The following is a 16,948-nucleotide window of genomic DNA, read 5'->3' on the forward strand; positions in this document are numbered from 1 at the left end:
CCCGTGAAGCAGCCCCCCCCCCAACCCCCTCTCTCTCTCTCAATCCCTCTTTCTCTTTTCAAGTTTAGTGAAAGTGAGAAACTTTTTCAGATTTTAACTGACAGGAGCTAAATATTAAAAAATAAGGAGCTTCAGGAGTTCAGCAAAGTATAGACTAGTCCTCTCCAATATCCTGGCTTCTTGGCTTTTTCATCCTCATTATTCTTAGATTGTCAGACTGCAGTGAGACTCTTGTGGAGTAAATTAACATGACAATACAAACTGTGGATATTAATGAAAACAAACACTCAGTAGCTGAACAATGACGCAATGAAAATTGATGGTTCACAATCACCCCATAGAGAATAGTGAGGTTTTTTTTTACTCATCAGCATCATAAACTATATATTGCTCATTAATCTTTCACTTCACGTCTTGGCTGTTTATTATGCAAAACATTTCCTATCAGCAGCAAAAGTAATGACACAAATAATTCATACTTCCCCTCTTAGAAATCAGAAGTAAAATCCATGAGATATACCAGGTTAGAGTGTCTATAATGGATTGGGGATGAAATCATGTCTTCAGGTATAGACAGTAGCATAAATAAAGGCTGAAATGTGATTTTGCTGCAGTGAACATTAGGGAAATGTTTGAGGCTTTATTTGCGTTGATGTGATCCGCATACAAATCAAGGGATGCAACATTCAGGGCTTCTCCAAACAAGCGATTTCACAGACAAATGAAGCAACTGCTCTCAGACATGCACCCTGTCTGTGTGCCCAAGGTGGCAAAACGCATGTATAACAACTTGATTTAAGTTGATTTAACTGCCGGAAATGTACGAGGGGGAGAAAAAATGTACCCCGGCACAATATTGTTGTCGTGGGAATAGTTCATTCATACTGAACTAATCTTTTTAGTGATTTGGGAGTAACGATCAGTGCCACTAACTGATGAATGAACAAATGATTCAGATTTGTGTGAATAATGTCAGCTGCAAGCAAGTTTGGAAAGAATGTTTTTGCGATCACTCTTTTCTATCAGCCACCAGGAGTCTTTCTTGTTCCAGCATTGAGCAGCTGATTAAGATAAATTCATTTTTTCTACTTTTAAAGATGCCACTTGCCAGAAAAAGAGTCAAACTTTCCATCGCTGCTCGTCTTTGATCAAAGACCAATACGAAAACAAAAAGTGGAGGATGGCTTGCGAAACACGAAGGCTTTTCAGGGCCATTATTCCCCTCTTGGAAGCCTGCCCGCTCTTTTGAAAAGGTTTTTTTCTTTCTTTAAAAACAAACGCTGATGACATTACCCATTTTACTCCCAATTAAAATTGATTGAAAACATCTAGGAATCACTGTACGGCTAATATAAACACAACTAGCTTGTCAAATTCAGACAAATACAGCGATCACAGGGACAAAAAAAGGAGCGCTGCCCCGGCCTTTTGAGTTCGTAACCAGCATTTAATCTGCCGTAATGATTTACAATATGACAAGTCAAGCAAGATTTACTGTGACAGATAGAATGGGACCCTACATAAATATAATTACAGCTCACATGATCCTCTCCAACTCCCTCCTCCAAAGCAAGAGTCTGCCAATGCCACACAAAGAGGATGCAGGCTAGCACCCTTGAGTGATTTGCTTTTTCAATTTGCTCCTTAAAACCAGCTGATGCCATACCAAATTCATAGGAACAACAACAGAGCCACAAAGTATCATGGATTTATTAATGGGTGAAGAAGCAATGTCTTGATAGAAGGCATGTTTTCTGAATAAAGGTGGTCCTTGTGGACGTGCCATTTGAGCAACAGTGTGTGGTGTTTCTCAAAAAATCAGCTGCAGTACACTAAAGAGTCGATTTTAAGGATGGATGCTTTCAAATAGGGCTTAAACAATAATCATCATACATCTGCAACTTGAGTACTTTTCTTTTTAAATATGCTTTTGGTCTCTTTGTACTACCAAATATTGTTTAAAAAAAAACATCAAATCAATCTGAATCCTGTAACTGAATGAGCAAACAAATCTGCCAGTGAAGTGAACATATTTCTACCTTTTTCATCTAGCAGTTTCAAAATGTTATGAGTGTCAGTATTTTGAGAAAAAAGGACACATAAAGCTGGTTGCTGCACTTGAAAAGATACTCAAGTGTATTTGAAATGATGTTAGATCCAGTGGGCGAAGAGTTTTGTACAAGGGACTTTTAAGGCAGACGACAAAAATCAGGAGGATACATGCTGTTCAAGAAATATATTAAAAAGAACAGAATGATAACAATAAGCATTACATGTAAAATAAGAATAGTGGCCATATGAAATGAACTGTTTCAGATTCTCTGGTCAGAAAAAGTCATAAACTGTGTGAGAAGTGGCCACACATAGGGGTAATTCTCCAAGAGAAAATCAGTGTGCTCAACCCCCCCGGCCAGCCAAGATTAGGTTTCACATTCCTACCTCACAAATAACACACACACACTCACACACATACACACAAAAGAGAGAGGAGACAGAGAGGTGTAATGAGACACAGACACTTTCTGACCTCAGACTATTTCATCTCACTGGCGATGTTTACACCATAAGTCAAGCACAAGGATATCTTCCCTCTTGTTCTCCGTCCAATATGAGGAGGATCAACCCTCCCTTCCCCCTCACGCACACACCCCCTCCACCTCCATCACCCTTCATGCTAATGTACAACACATTAGTGAAACCAGCCGCGCACTGTTTTCGTCCATGGTGACACGAAGGATGCTGGGCCCTCGGGTGAGCCATCTCTCTCTCTCTCTCTCTCCCCCTCTCTCTCCCCCTCTCTCTCTCCACATGCCAGGCACATCACGAGCGCAGCCTCACACCACAGCGTCTGTGACTCAAACATGCCCTCCTTATAGAGCAGATGGTCAAAAATAGCGTCCGCCGTCAACATTTTTGTAAGCCGTGGGACCCGTCGGGCCACACACTGTTTGCCAAGAAGAAGCAGGGGTGCAATATATATGTGTGTGTAAAAATAATCTGGTCAGCTCCTCTCGGTTTGATACTGACAAAGTGAGAGTGCCCTGTTGTTAGAAAAAAAGGACTTATGCAATCTGCAGCTATAAATAAGAGTGTGAAGTGTGTCTGCATATGTGTCTTGCTGTGTGTTTACGTCCAGACAACAAATCCTGATTAATGAGTATTCATCCTCAGCAGTAGTTGTTATGATATCTGCGATTACTATTAGTGAGTGAAACGATCTCTTGTGTCTGGACAGCCACCGGATGAGGGAACATAAGGAAACAGACAAGACTTGTTTACAGAAGAGTTATTTAAAATCACCGCTGGGACAGCACTGCACGTGGCTAAGGGCCATCATTTTACACACTGTGCCGATATACAAACACAGGATTCATATCCTGAAAACCCAGGTCATCCAGAGACACAAATACTCATGTAGCTAGCTGTTAACCCACTGAACCCTGAGCATGTAATATATTATTATATTTAGAATAAGTAAGGCTACTCAGAAATACTCTTATTTGACATCATGTCAAAAGTATTGTGCATATTCTAGGAAACTTTGGAGGACATTTGTGGCTATGTCAACATGAATTAAACACAAAGCTCATGTCTGTACACAAAATAATAGACAAGAGGGTCAGTGATCCTGGTATGTTAAACCATGTTGATGGGGTGTTCTTTGCATAGTATGGTTTAAAAAACATTTATAATAAAGTGTTAATTTGGGGGAAGTTTTTTGTATTTTATTATTTTGGATGTTGTTCTCCCGATTGTCTTTTTCTGTTTCTTATTTTTTTTTGTTATGTATATGCCTTGGCATTACAATTCCCATCATGCTTTGGGTGATGTAAACATGAGGTTTTATGTTGACATGGAGACATGTTTGCTGCGGGCTACACCAATTTTTTATGTCTATATTTGTTTAAAGGTTGGCAAAAACGCACAATAAAATATCATACTGCTTCAACTACTAGCAGTTCCTGTTTACACTACAGACAGAAATCACCTGCATCACCTGCATTACTTTCACACTGAAGAAAAGGTCTTACTTTAAGGATTATAAGGTATGGTGTTAGGTTTAATTTATTCATCTTTAAATCAATATTGCTCTGATCCCAATTTACCAATTACAACACATAACAAAACGTAGGTTAATCTTATGATTTCAAAACAGATTAACGGACATGTTTCCAAGATGGACATCAGAAACACTGCTGTGGCTAGAAAGAGTCAAACGCAGAACAAAAAGGGTTGTGATTTTTGACCCAAAAAGAATCAGTCGAATGCTAAAGGGTTAATGTATTCCACCCATATCAAGTGCTGAGACTCCTGTCATGGTCTTCTTTCACTGCCCACAGCTGTCACGTCGGTGTATCAGCTCCGGTCTGTGATGCATGGCTTGCACCTGGGTAACCGACCGCACACAGACACCGTGTTAGATCCAAGGTGTAAGCTGACACACGGCTGAGGGCGTGGCCTTTCTGCTCTCTGGGCTTCATCATCAGTTAGACTGCTTTGTTTGAGCAGGTGAGAAAAGTAAGAAATCCGAACTTCAGTAAACAGATGCCAGCATACTTTCTGCTAGGAATGTGTGAAGGTGATTCACACTATTTTTTGAAATCTTCTAGGCAAAGTTACTAAGTAAATAATGCAAAAAATGTTGAAAGAGTTTTTGTTGTTGTCCTGTAACTCTCACAGCTACTCTACAAACTTGCCATTTTCTTTCAAACCATTGAGGCTGTTCAGAAGACAGTTTGTATCACACACACACACTTCAAAACTTGGAACAAAAATGAATAGCCAAGTGTAAATCAATGAGTTCAAATTGTAAATCTAATTTGGCACAGTTTTACATGCAAAGCCCTGAAAACAATGCTCTAATCTTCTTTCTTATCAACATCAACGTTTGAATAACTGCTTATTTTAAATGAAAGATTGCTCTTTTTACAAGAATGTCAATGCCCCAATCAGTATTAAACACTACATCAGCCAAATCCATTAAAGTATGAATTGACACAAGACAGAAAATATTGCAAAATTCTCATAATTAAATATGAGCAAATCAAATAACTTGTGTTTTACTCAGCCAGCAGTCATTACCCCAAGGGCATTCAATGTTCAGAAATACAAAACAGAAATGCAGCGAATCCACATGGAGAGAAAATGTGATGACAGTTTTTAGGGTTGTTTTCGTACTCTGTCAATCAAATGCAATGAGATCACACGCGGTTGAAGCATTATGACTTTTGGGTTGTCTAAAATCATAACCAGAGTCATACTTAGTTTTCAAGTGCAGTAAAATGAAGTTGGTGAACTAAATACATTTCAAAATCATGGTAAATTAATGCACCATCATTTAGAATCAATGACTGTGAGAATAAAAGATAAGCCAATGTCACTTTAGGTCATGATAGGTCAGAGTGACAATGCAAAAGGGAAAACAGGTGAAATGCAAAACAATATTTAAATAGGCGATTCATGTGTCGACATGACGAATGACAAACTGTGCAACACGTCGGGGATTTTATCTACTTGTGTTTTACATCTTGATAGCAAACTTGAAAGCATTTGACATTTGTGTTTGGTGTGGAGGGGAAGGGAAGGGGGTTTGGAAGTATCTGGAGGAGGAGAGGGGGTGGCGGGGTGTTGCTGGGGAAAGAGATTACCCTCAGACCTTTTCTTTGAGAGCGACAGAGAATGGGGGGGAAGGATGTTCCCTGTGTATTAGTAAATCCCAGTTAATTTTCCCTGTCAGAGAACAATGAGATATAGACCCCCGCAGGCTCTGTTGAATGTAATTCCACCACTTGCTCAGAATCACCTTCATTACTCATCAGAGGTGTGGATCTCTCTCCTAAATAAATAAAAAAAAACTCTGGAGCCACTACTAGACGCTTCAACAGAGCCCCCCAGGAGTCTTTTCCGCACCCATTTCTTTATAGTGAGATTACACCTCTTGAGATGTTTTGTCATTTCCAGAGCAGCTGCTAGTTTCTCAGTCTATGTTGAAAATTGAAGAGGGAAATATAGCGTCCATGCAACACTATCCCGTGCTGCTATACCCTTCAAGGTCCCTGGGTTGGACCTTGTTTAATTTATAGAAGCTGAGACTTAGGAGAAGCCGGATGTTATTCATGATTCAGAGCCTTTCATTTACACTTAACATTGCGGTGCTGCGCTCTGACATCATCTGCGTATGTTTTTCACAGCATGTCACATTCAACATGCATGAGTCTGCGACTGCTGGGGGCCTCGAAAGCTCCAATTATATCCATCGTGGGGTTAAGACTCACAGATTGGATCTAGGTTTTTCTTTCTCACAACTATCATGTCACTCCTGAACTCACCCAGTATTAACTGCTGAATATCACTGCTTTTTAATTGTGTATTAATGTCTTATTTAACCTGCATGTCATCCAGATATTCAGGAAACCTGACAGCAAATGTGAGCAAAACTATTTAAATCACAGGAATTCATCAGATAGTTGAGACTATAAGGTTGAAACTATTACATATTTTCATTATGAATTCAATTGTGCATTTAAATTGTTATGTCAAAAACATTCAGAGTCTCTCAGAGCCACAGTGATGCCATCACTTTGCTTGTTTTGTCAACATTTATTGAGAGAACAATCCCAAATGACCTTCAATTCACTCCAAAAATAACAAATAAAAGCGGCAAATCGACAAAAACGACCAATTGATTATTGAACTAATTGTCTCATGACATATATCGTCCAGAACTAAGTTAGTGTCTTTTAGCAACAAATCCTGCTAGAATTGCAATAATTAGCCAATAAATCCAATCCATATGCCGATTGAATATTTTTCAGCAAAAATGGGAAACATTTGCTTTCAGCACCCTAAATGTTAATGCTTAATGCTTTCTTTGCCAATAATGATAGTAAACTTGATATATTTGGGTTTTGTACTGTTGTTCAGACAAAACAAAACAAAACATTTAAAAAGACATAACCTTGATATATGGGAAATCATAACGGGTATTTTTGGCATTTTCTAGACAAAACATTTATTGCAGCCCTCAATCTTTCACATAATTGATATTTGAAATGAAGTGGTGTACCAAGCAGGCGTGGGATCGAGCCAGAAATACAGTATTTAGACCTATTAATCACGAGATGTGTGTTTTCTGTTCCGGCTAACTTCCCCTCCAGCATGGCTGCAGCTGTAAGAGGAGGCAGGCCTATTGTTCAGACTAACAAGGGGCGCAGAGGTCACTTGCATTTTCACAAGAGCTTTGCCAGAGGGGTATGGGAAGTAGCCGGCACACAAGTCTGTTTGGTATGGATCTACACTAAAGCTTTTTCTATAAAGTCACATCATTCCCAGTCTATTATGAAGGGGGATAGATTAGATTAAGTGAGATTATGCAGAGAGGGGCTCCCTAAAAAGAGCAAAAATAACACACTCAGTACTTAGCAGGCGAGTCAACAGTGGGATTAAGCCAGAAGGACACGTTAAAATCCAATGCTAATATGCACAATGGTCATCCTTCCACAGGCTCAACTCTGTGTCTCAAATGTTGTTGGTTCACATTTCTCAACAAGCTGCAGAAACACAAATCTGACTTTTATTATCATACTTTGGTCCTAAATCTGAAATCAATCATTTTTGACAAATCTCGAAACCTCAAATAAGGATTGTATTTCTTCTCCTCGTCAAACCCTCATCCCTCCTGTCAAGCCCTCTCTCTCTCTCTGTGCGTACAGTTTGTACAATAACAACTCCTATCACCAATGCAACCAAAAATATGCACAAAGTGGTTGCACACTCTAACATGATTAAATGATGTGTGGTCTGGCGTCACTCCCAGCACCTCTCCCATCCCTCGCTCTGTATCTCGCTCCTGCATGAACGCAAACACACACAGACAGACAGACAGACAGACAGACAGACAGACAGACAGACAGACAGACAGACAGACACAGATTCCCTTTCCCTGAGCTGTGTTTTGAAAATAGAAGCTTCATATTAACAGTCAACAGTCAATCTGACAGGTACAGTCTGGCCATTCCCTCCGTCATAAAACCCCCTCGGTGGGTATCTTGCTCAGAACGTACACATGTTACTGCAGCTCCGTGTCACCAAGGCGGAGCGTCGCAAATCATTACAAACACACACATGAGGAATGCAGAATAACACATGCGGGAAGATTTCGGTGGTATGTTGACGAAATGCTTTCTTAGTTATTTTGAGTGGTGGACAAAGTATTCAGATGCCTACTGGAATAAAACTAGCATTACCACAATGTAAAAATACTACACTACAGGTCATATTACAGAGAAACATGCTTAAGTACATTAAATGACTTGTGTAAGCAACAATTGAATGCTGTGAATGAAAGTGGAGCTAATTTAAGTTTTCTGTCAGGTAGGTTAACCAGTGTTTTTTAATACCATTATATCATTTCATTCTGACTGACTTTCATAAAATCTACTTAAGCTTCATGGAAATATTGGAATGTTTTCGGTAACGTATAGTACCTTTACAAGTATTCGACAGTGTGCAGGATTTACTTGTCCTTACCAAAGGATCATAAGTCAAAAATGTTTGGAAACAAATGTTCAATTAGGGCTGTGCAATTAATCGTATTTTAATCGCAATTACGATTTTGGCCTGCCACGATTACGAAAACAACATAATCGAAAAAAACGATTATTTTGCTTTGCAAGGTTGTGACTGCACTGCAACATATTTAATCTAATTTATTTTGGTCTAATTTATTTTTATTTATCATATTAATATATGTTTAGAAGCTTGTGGAAGTGCGCTCCAAAGTATTTGTTGATCTTGTTTATTGGTATTTATTATTTTTGATATTATTTATTTAAATTTAAATATAAATGTATCATTTATTTTAGTATTGGTTTTTCAGTTGAATTATACGTTCAGGGTAATCAACAGATAAAAAGATACTGTTCAAATTATTATTTGTATTTGTTTTAAAGTTCAATAAATGGATGTTTTCAAAGTCAATGAACAATCGTATTTAATAATCGTGATATCAATTATTGACCAAAATAATCGTGATTATGATTTTTGCCATAATCGAGCAGCCCTATGTTCAATACATAAAAGTGCAACATATTTACCATTATCATATGTTTTTCATGTTGAATCTTTATCTGCAAAATAACCACCAACTATAGTTTTAATACAAATGTTAGAAACCTCAATATCTCACTCTGAAATATGCTGGAGTTGTGGTGTAAAATAGCACGACATTTCTTGGATAAACACTCTTAGTTAGTTTCCACCACTAGTAATCCAAAACAATCTCACTGCCAAAGATATTGCATTCTTAAAATAACCCTTGAAAGAGTTGGGTTTTCCTACACGTAATACATTTATAAGATTATTAACACCGAACTGTTGTTTGACACCAAACTAAACCTCATGATTAAGCTACTACAACCGCCCACTGACACACTTTCTGTTCGGCGAGCGCCACGCTTGCCCTGCTCTCTCCTCACTCATTGAAAATAGCCATACCAGCACAGTGATTCATCCCAGGAGTTTATTCTCCCGAGCAAAGACAACACAAAAAGGACCTTGAGCGAAACCTCCACAAACCTCCCACAGGCTCTGACCGCAGAGGAAGAGCAGTCGCTTTCTTACTCGGTCGCCTTTTTCCTGTTAGAGTGCTTAAGAGGGCTCTCCGTACGCAGGAGCTGCTCGCTGCGAGTGGAATTCCCAAGAAGAATCAATAACAGTATGACATTATCCGCCATCTAACAGCCCTTTTTACCAGAGCTGCTTAAGCCCACATTGTTGGTAAAAGGATACTAACCATTTGGAGAGGGTTTGATACAGGAAATAGAATACAATATTTCACATAACAGCATTTATCTCATAACTATTTGCCAATTGACACTGTGTTGTGTTCAGGGAATCTTTTCAAGACAAAAGCAGCATGGGATGCAGTATACAGATAATATTTCAGAAGGTGAGAGGTGTGTGAGAGACACATCAGCTCTCCTCACAGGTTGTCCGGCTTACTGCTGGAGTAATGAGGCCTCTTGTGTGTCCTCTCTGATCTGAGAGTTGAATAATTTCCCATGTGGCACAGCCATTTCCAGCTTCCGCTTTTACTCTCACCTCGCAGGGGTGGGGGGGGAAAGGTGACAGCAGAATAACTCCCACCCTGCACTGAAAACGTGTTGCCATTGTCAATCCACAGAGCCACACACAGACTGGCTGCAGTCCAGACAAACACAGATTTGCTTTAAAAAGGATATACGGCGCTATTTGCTTTAAAAATAAAAAGCTTTGTTTTTGCATCTATTTTTAGTTGTTTTTTCACTGATCTGTGTCAGAAGCAGCTCGGCGTCCATTTACAGTTTAAATTCTGCCTCTCTGTGTGCTGACGCTTCTCATTGGTCAGGAGGAAACTCAGAGTTAATAAATGGTCTACTTCAGCGCCCAGACACACGTGCTGGGTTGCAGATCTCTGTTTCAATGTGTCTTTTGTTTGACGGCTGGTGTTTCAACATCCTCAACTTGAATAGAAGAAGGTCAGCCTGGTGGGGTCTGCCCCATGGTTATTCAGGAGCCCAACCTGGGGGCCCCACAGAGCTGGGGTGCCTGGAAGGGAGGAGAAAAAGCAGAAAAACCTCCTTCTCCTTCTGACATCACCCTAATCTATGAAGTATAAATTGGAGTTTCCCCACTCAAACAGCTTTAAAAGGGTGCCATCAAGTGCTTGTGAATAAATTGAGATCTGTTTAATTCAGGAGTTTGAGTAAAGAACAATTATCAGGTGCAAAAACAAAGGCAGCTTATAAGTTTGACATCACATCGAGACCATTTCTGAAAGTTTTGTCAGCCTGTCAGTTCAGAAGGCTACCAGCAACCCAACAAGACCCTAGGATTACATGACATGAAAATGTAAACAAGCAACCAAGGCTGCTCAAGAACTGGTGTCACCGCAGAGATTTTACATGACCCTCAGCGGCTGGGTTTAAACAGGCTGCCTGCTGCGAGGGACACATTTGGATGCTGCAGCAGCCTTTAAAGCAAACAAGAGAATGAACTTTTCAGCAACATAACACAAACAGGAAGGGCTCTCCTGGACATCTCACCAGAGAAAGATGATAAACATCTGCACGTGTTTGTTTGTTCCCAAGATTTTGTAGAAGCAGAAGTACAGTGCATGTGTATACAACAGAAACACACTCCCTCTCTTTCACTGTCAATGGCTAGGAGGCAGATCAGGCAGCAGCTTACTTTTTTCCACTTGATTATGCCTTTTGCTTCCTGGACAGATGTACAGCAAGTGGAAATGAGTCCAGGTCTACATGAGAGGCCCCCTCAATCCCCAACTGGTTCCATATTCAGACAGCAGGAATTTGGGGAGTCAACTTGTCAAACCCTATAGTGAAGCTACAGCAGCAAGATAACTCCAGACTGTGACATAAATACACTGATATTCAATAGTTTGCACATGGGCTGCTATTAACAAACTTCAGAAATAAACATTTAACATGACATTTATTGAACAATCCACGCTGCAGCTGCAGAGACCGCTGTCTTCTTGAAATGCCCACTGTCTTCCTGCAGCCTTCATGTAGCAGCGTTAAACACACATTAGACAAACCATGTGCTTTGTGCACATCCAAAAAGGTAAAAAGCAAGAGCTACCTTACACACACACGCAAAGACACACACGCCGCGGCATGATTCATTCTGCAAGCAAAACGCATACAGGCTGCTACAATGTAGCCTCCAAGCCCCAACGCTTTGGAGATCAACGCGGCATCTGTTACTAACGAAATGCACAACCTGCTTAACAGCCCGCCGGTTCAATCCCGACGGCACACAGCAGCGTGATAGTAAATATAAAGCTGCCGTTTATTACCACGGGCTCCGACGTGCTCCTCACTGCCAGTTCAAGTGGTCACTCTATTGTTGAGAAACAATCTGAGCCAAAGTGGAAACAAAACCTTTCCAGAGACAAGAGCCTCGTAGCGCCACACCGGAGAACAGGCAAGTTTGCAGTTACTCACCGGGTTACAAAGCGGAGAAAGTCCTCGGTAATTTTCGGCTCTTGTTTTTAAATATCTTCCCCCCTCACGGCCACTGAGAATGGGCTCAACGTCAGTGGGTGAGTAACTGAATAGACTCGGAGAGAGCGCAGTAAGTTGAAGTGTCAAATTACATTGGCTATTCTATTACCAAAGGGACCCATGCTCGGTGGCTGCTGACAAAATGTGTCGCGGATTTTTCTGCGGAGAAGCCATGAGGAGAGAGCCGGGAGCCGGACTGAGGCTCAGCTCTGCGGCCATCTGCTGACTGAGACCCGCTCCCTGTGTGGAGGAACCATCCGGGTCTGTAGCTGGTAGCACATTCTTCTTTATTTGGTGGGATTTTAAAAGGCGAGTAAACAGTGGGGACAAGTGGGCTCACACATTAAAATGGAAATAAGGCATGCTGGGTATTTTTATTTGGTGTCTCTTTATTGATTAAATTAACTTAACGACGCATTATGGTTATTTATTGCAATTTAAATATACATAATTTAACATAATTTAACAAAGTATTGAAGAGAGATATGCTATTTATTAGGTTATTCAACACTCGTACATGTCAGTAGTCATATCATAAACAAATATGAATTTGAATTTTTTTAACTCGAAAAACTTGAAATCAAATAAAACTACAACTAATAAAAAAGAATATTGTAAAAAAATATACCTAATCGTTGCAAAACATTTCAAACTTCAAAAACATTTTAAAGAAATATAACAATATCATGACATACTGATATTAACAGGATAATTAGAATCATGAATCTTTATTCAAATTAACTGTGATTTCAATATGTAATACAGGTTGTCAGCTTACTGTCAAATCAAGTAATTAAAAAGTTAACATAAGCTATAATGCTTTTAATAGCCTATTAAACAACAACAAACACGCACACGCTCTCATTCCAGCCTATTAAAGCCATACAGTGATTAGAGCATGTTCACGCCTGCGCTCTGCCTTCCCATGATCCTCCTCGGAGCAGACTACCACCCTCCGTGTTTTGCAGTTCGCCGCTCTCTGATGGAAAGCCCTGAATAACAAAGACATGTTTGAGAGCAGCAGCGGCATCAGCAGCAGCAGCAGCAGCAGTCTGGGCTGAGCGCTGACGTCAAGGAGCCATGACTGTGCCAAGCAGCATCCAGACTCCAGTCCACACACACACACACACACACACACACACACACACACACACACACACACACACACACACACACACACACACACACACACACACACACACACACACACACACACACACACACACACACACACACACACACACACACACACACACACACACACACACACACACACACACACACACACACACACCTGACCTGATGCTGCCACTCTGGCCTGTCTGGAAGCACCCCATGTCAGAAGTTAGAAACACACCACCCTGCCTGCTGTGATTGACTCTCTAAAGTTGGGTTGTGATTAAGGTCAGAGTGGAGTTTTCTCGCTCTGAAGCTTTTACTCTTACAGTAGAAGTCATCCTAAGTGATCCACTCTGCTGGGGAGTCCTCCGAGCCCCTGCTTTCTGGCCTGTGTATCCACCCCAGCTGTCTAAGTTAGGGGGAGGGATATGCTGGAACAATAGACACCATTTGTCCTGCTAAAAGGTGACAGGAAGCATTGATTTCAGCCTGCTCCAGCCTTGTAAGCCATCCCTAAATTGGCTAATGGGAACATTTCCCTCTAACGGAGATTGAAAAAAATGTAGGGAATTGTGACTCACAGCAGTTGCATCAGTAGGCAGGAACAAACTTTTGATTACAGGATACCACAGCCCCATTGATTTTATTGAGCTGTTCATTAAATAAAGCAATAAAGCCCTGCACGGTCAATGGGGGATTGTTGCAAGGTGCAGCAAAAACAGCTTACATCTAAATGAAAGGCAACTATGTTATACGGGAAACAAAGAAGAAACTGGCAAACAGATATAAACTCAAATTATTTAAATTAGTAACGATTTGTTCCAATTAACGTTTAATCAGCCAAGTTACTTTAAAGTCTGCAGCTGCTAAAGTGCACAAGCAAAATCTGTTTTTATTCTAATTTGTCCTTATAATTAAAACTTTTTAAAGCCCAAATCGATTTTGAGGATGAGGCAAAATGTAAACATTGTAATCATATCCTCTAAATTAAATGTAAGAGGTTGGAGGAGTTTAGATCTTTTTTGGTGATCTCGCTGATAAGACTTCCTAATGTGTCTCCTATTAGTAGCTTAAAATAGCTCCCATTCACCAATTTGTCTCAGGTCACTTCAGATTGTTACACTCAGCAGGAAGAACCAGCAGTATTCTTCAGGGGAATGCCATGTATAGTCAAATTGTCAGTAGAGCCATAAACATTTTAGCATGTGATGGACTTCATGACAGGAAAAAGACTGACATGATAATTGACATTTCTCAATACTTGTCACATTTTTTTACAGAATAATTGACCATGATGAACTCCACGACTGTTCTACAGGGTTGTTTTTAAACGGATCACTCTGTCAGACCTGTGATCACCGTGTTGTGACACCACCTCTTTCAAAGCGGTTTGACATCTACCAGCGCGAGACACACCGCCCCAAATATAGATCGGAGTTTTCCTTTTCACAACTGGGTCAAGGAGTCTGAGAAAAAAACTGTGAAATGTTGAGCAGATCTTAGAGTTGTACTTTTATTTGTCTCTTAACAATGTAAATATAACTATCTGAAAGGTTTATCTTGTAGGGATGAACCTAGAAAATGCCATCTCTGCCGTTTCCCTCAGTTGTCCCCACTTGTGGCAACTTAATCATAAAGTCAAAGCACTTCTTAGAAATATGGAAGTTTGCCATCTTAATAGATTGTTTGAAAATATGAGTTTAGTAATTGACAGTGCAAATTAATAAACCACATGGTAAAAAAAACAAAGGCATAATCAGCCATAAGGCTATCTTTCATCTACAGTCCCTGGCCCAGGTGTTACGAAAGTCTTCTTAAAATACATCAAAGCAAAAAACAAAAACAGGGCTTGCAGTTTAAAAAGGCTTCCTGAAATACATCAGAGCAAAGAAAAAACAGGGCATGTCGTTTAAAGGTTGCAAAAGGACAAGCAGTCATTAAAAGCAGTTGAAGCAGTAGTGGCTTACATACATATAGGACGGCTTTGCAAACAAACAGGACATGGCAGCAAAAAGAGAGTTAGTGCTGATGTGTGTATGTTTATTAAGACATTGTTTCATTGGTTACTGATGGAACGGTTAAGGAGAAATCCACTGTTACAGAGTAGAATGAAAAACAAAAAGGTATTTAAGATGTTATGGAAGCAAGAAAGCCCAAAACCTGAAAATTGACCAGATAAATGACCATAAAGACATTTATCTGCCTGAGGTGTCGAGCCACAACATAATATTGCAATCTTCTCTGATACATCCCTTTGTGACACCATTGGTTGGTTCTCTAATTTACATGAACCACAATCTCCCCCAACCTTAATCACATGTTTTGTAAACCTGAACACACACAGGATGCAACAAATAAACGTCCTCTTCAGTCGACAGGGTTAACTTATGACTCATCCAGAGTGTCTCCCTGCCTGTATTTCACCAAGAGAAAAGCATCACAATGGAACTTCCTTTCTTTTTGTTACATTTCAGTATAACAGCCTATACAAGCTCATATTGTCTTGTAGTCTAGGTTGTCGGCCAGATGGCTGTCATGAAGATGAATGGACGCCATATTAGTTTGTCATGTAGACGCGGAAACAAATGATGCTGTCTGCTTTTGTGGGTTGAATCTGAATACGTTTGATACATTTTCAATTTCATAAATATTCTCCACAAATGATTTTCTTCTCTTGAGAATGTATTTACCACATGAATCAAAACCCTCTCAGAGAGTTATATATCATTGATGCTGGACCCATATATCCTGCTGCTCCTTACATAAAACAGCACAATGTGATCTTTGAAAAGTGTAGGCAGGAGAAATGTCTGTGTTTTCATTTACAGTTCCCACCTGGTTTATGAATGGACAACCGACAGGCTCCAGAGAACCAGCCCACATCCTCCGCAACCAACCAACCAACCGCTGGCTGTCTTCCAGTCCAAATGTGTTCACAGTGCACACTTTCCTCTGCCGTGGACAGAGAGCTCATGCTGCTGTGGTATGTCCGAAAATATGGAGAGAGATAGTGCTGGTGGCCTCTCAAGGGTCTACTTACTGCGATGTCCAAGAGCTGTGCTGGCATATTTTGCTCCACTTTCTTGTTTCGCTGAAACATGAAAATGTGACTTAAATTATAGCTGCAGACGACAGCTTTTGTTCTTTCATCTTACCAAGACCCTTAGGTTCATGTGTGTCCCTCCTCAAGGGCTCTGCAAACAGGAGATGACTATTGCTCTATATTTGACAAAAAGACAAGAGGGAAATGTGTTAAACTCCATTGATTCTCATTACAGCGAGAGAGGCAGGCAGGAAAAGGGAACAGACATACCTAGACAGGTTGTGGTGAAGCCTCCTGATGATTTGTTTTTTTTTCTCCTGCAGACTTCTTTTTGAGCAGCACCAGCAGAAAGCTGGCTGCCGGCACCCCATGCTGCTCTGCTTTTGGGGGAGCGGAGAGCCAATCAATGTGTGCTCACAAAGGGGGGAGAGCATTCAGAAAGCCAACTGTTCCCTCAGGCCATGGGCAATGAAGAAGTGGGAGAGACAGAGGGAGACAGCAGAGAGAGAAAGAGGCAAGGGGGTTGACAACATGTTTCCTTTGCTGCTATATACTGAGAGGAATAACATGATCACTGCAGCACCCTGACATAAAACAAAGCTGACTGGAGTTCACTGAGAGGCACGAATAATGCTTGTTAGATAGAATAGAGCTATGCTGCTACTTATAAATGTCATTTATAATAAGTTAATGTATTATTATTATTTTTACAATAGAG

The 16,948-nt window shown here is 40.4% G+C and overlaps 1 protein-coding gene across 3 annotated transcripts in view; it reads right to left on the reverse strand.

Annotated features, from left to right (window-relative positions):
• The window catches only part of LOC117473676 (zinc finger MIZ domain-containing protein 1-like), a 106,036-nt gene extending 93,933 nt beyond the window's left edge, over window positions 1-12,103 (reverse strand). For all 3 annotated transcript variants that reach the window (XM_034119409.1, XM_034119407.1, XM_034119408.1), the window contains exon 1: window positions 12,009-12,103. The gene's annotated coding sequence lies outside the window, so the exon portion shown is untranslated. The remainder of the gene's footprint in view (window positions 1-12,008) is intronic.
• Window positions 12,104-16,948: the final 4,845 nt, after the last annotated feature.

This window comes from Trematomus bernacchii, unplaced genomic scaffold (genome assembly GCF_902827165.1).
Source record: "Trematomus bernacchii unplaced genomic scaffold, fTreBer1.1, whole genome shotgun sequence".
Classification (NCBI taxonomy): Eukaryota; Metazoa; Chordata; class Actinopteri; order Perciformes; family Nototheniidae; genus Trematomus; species Trematomus bernacchii.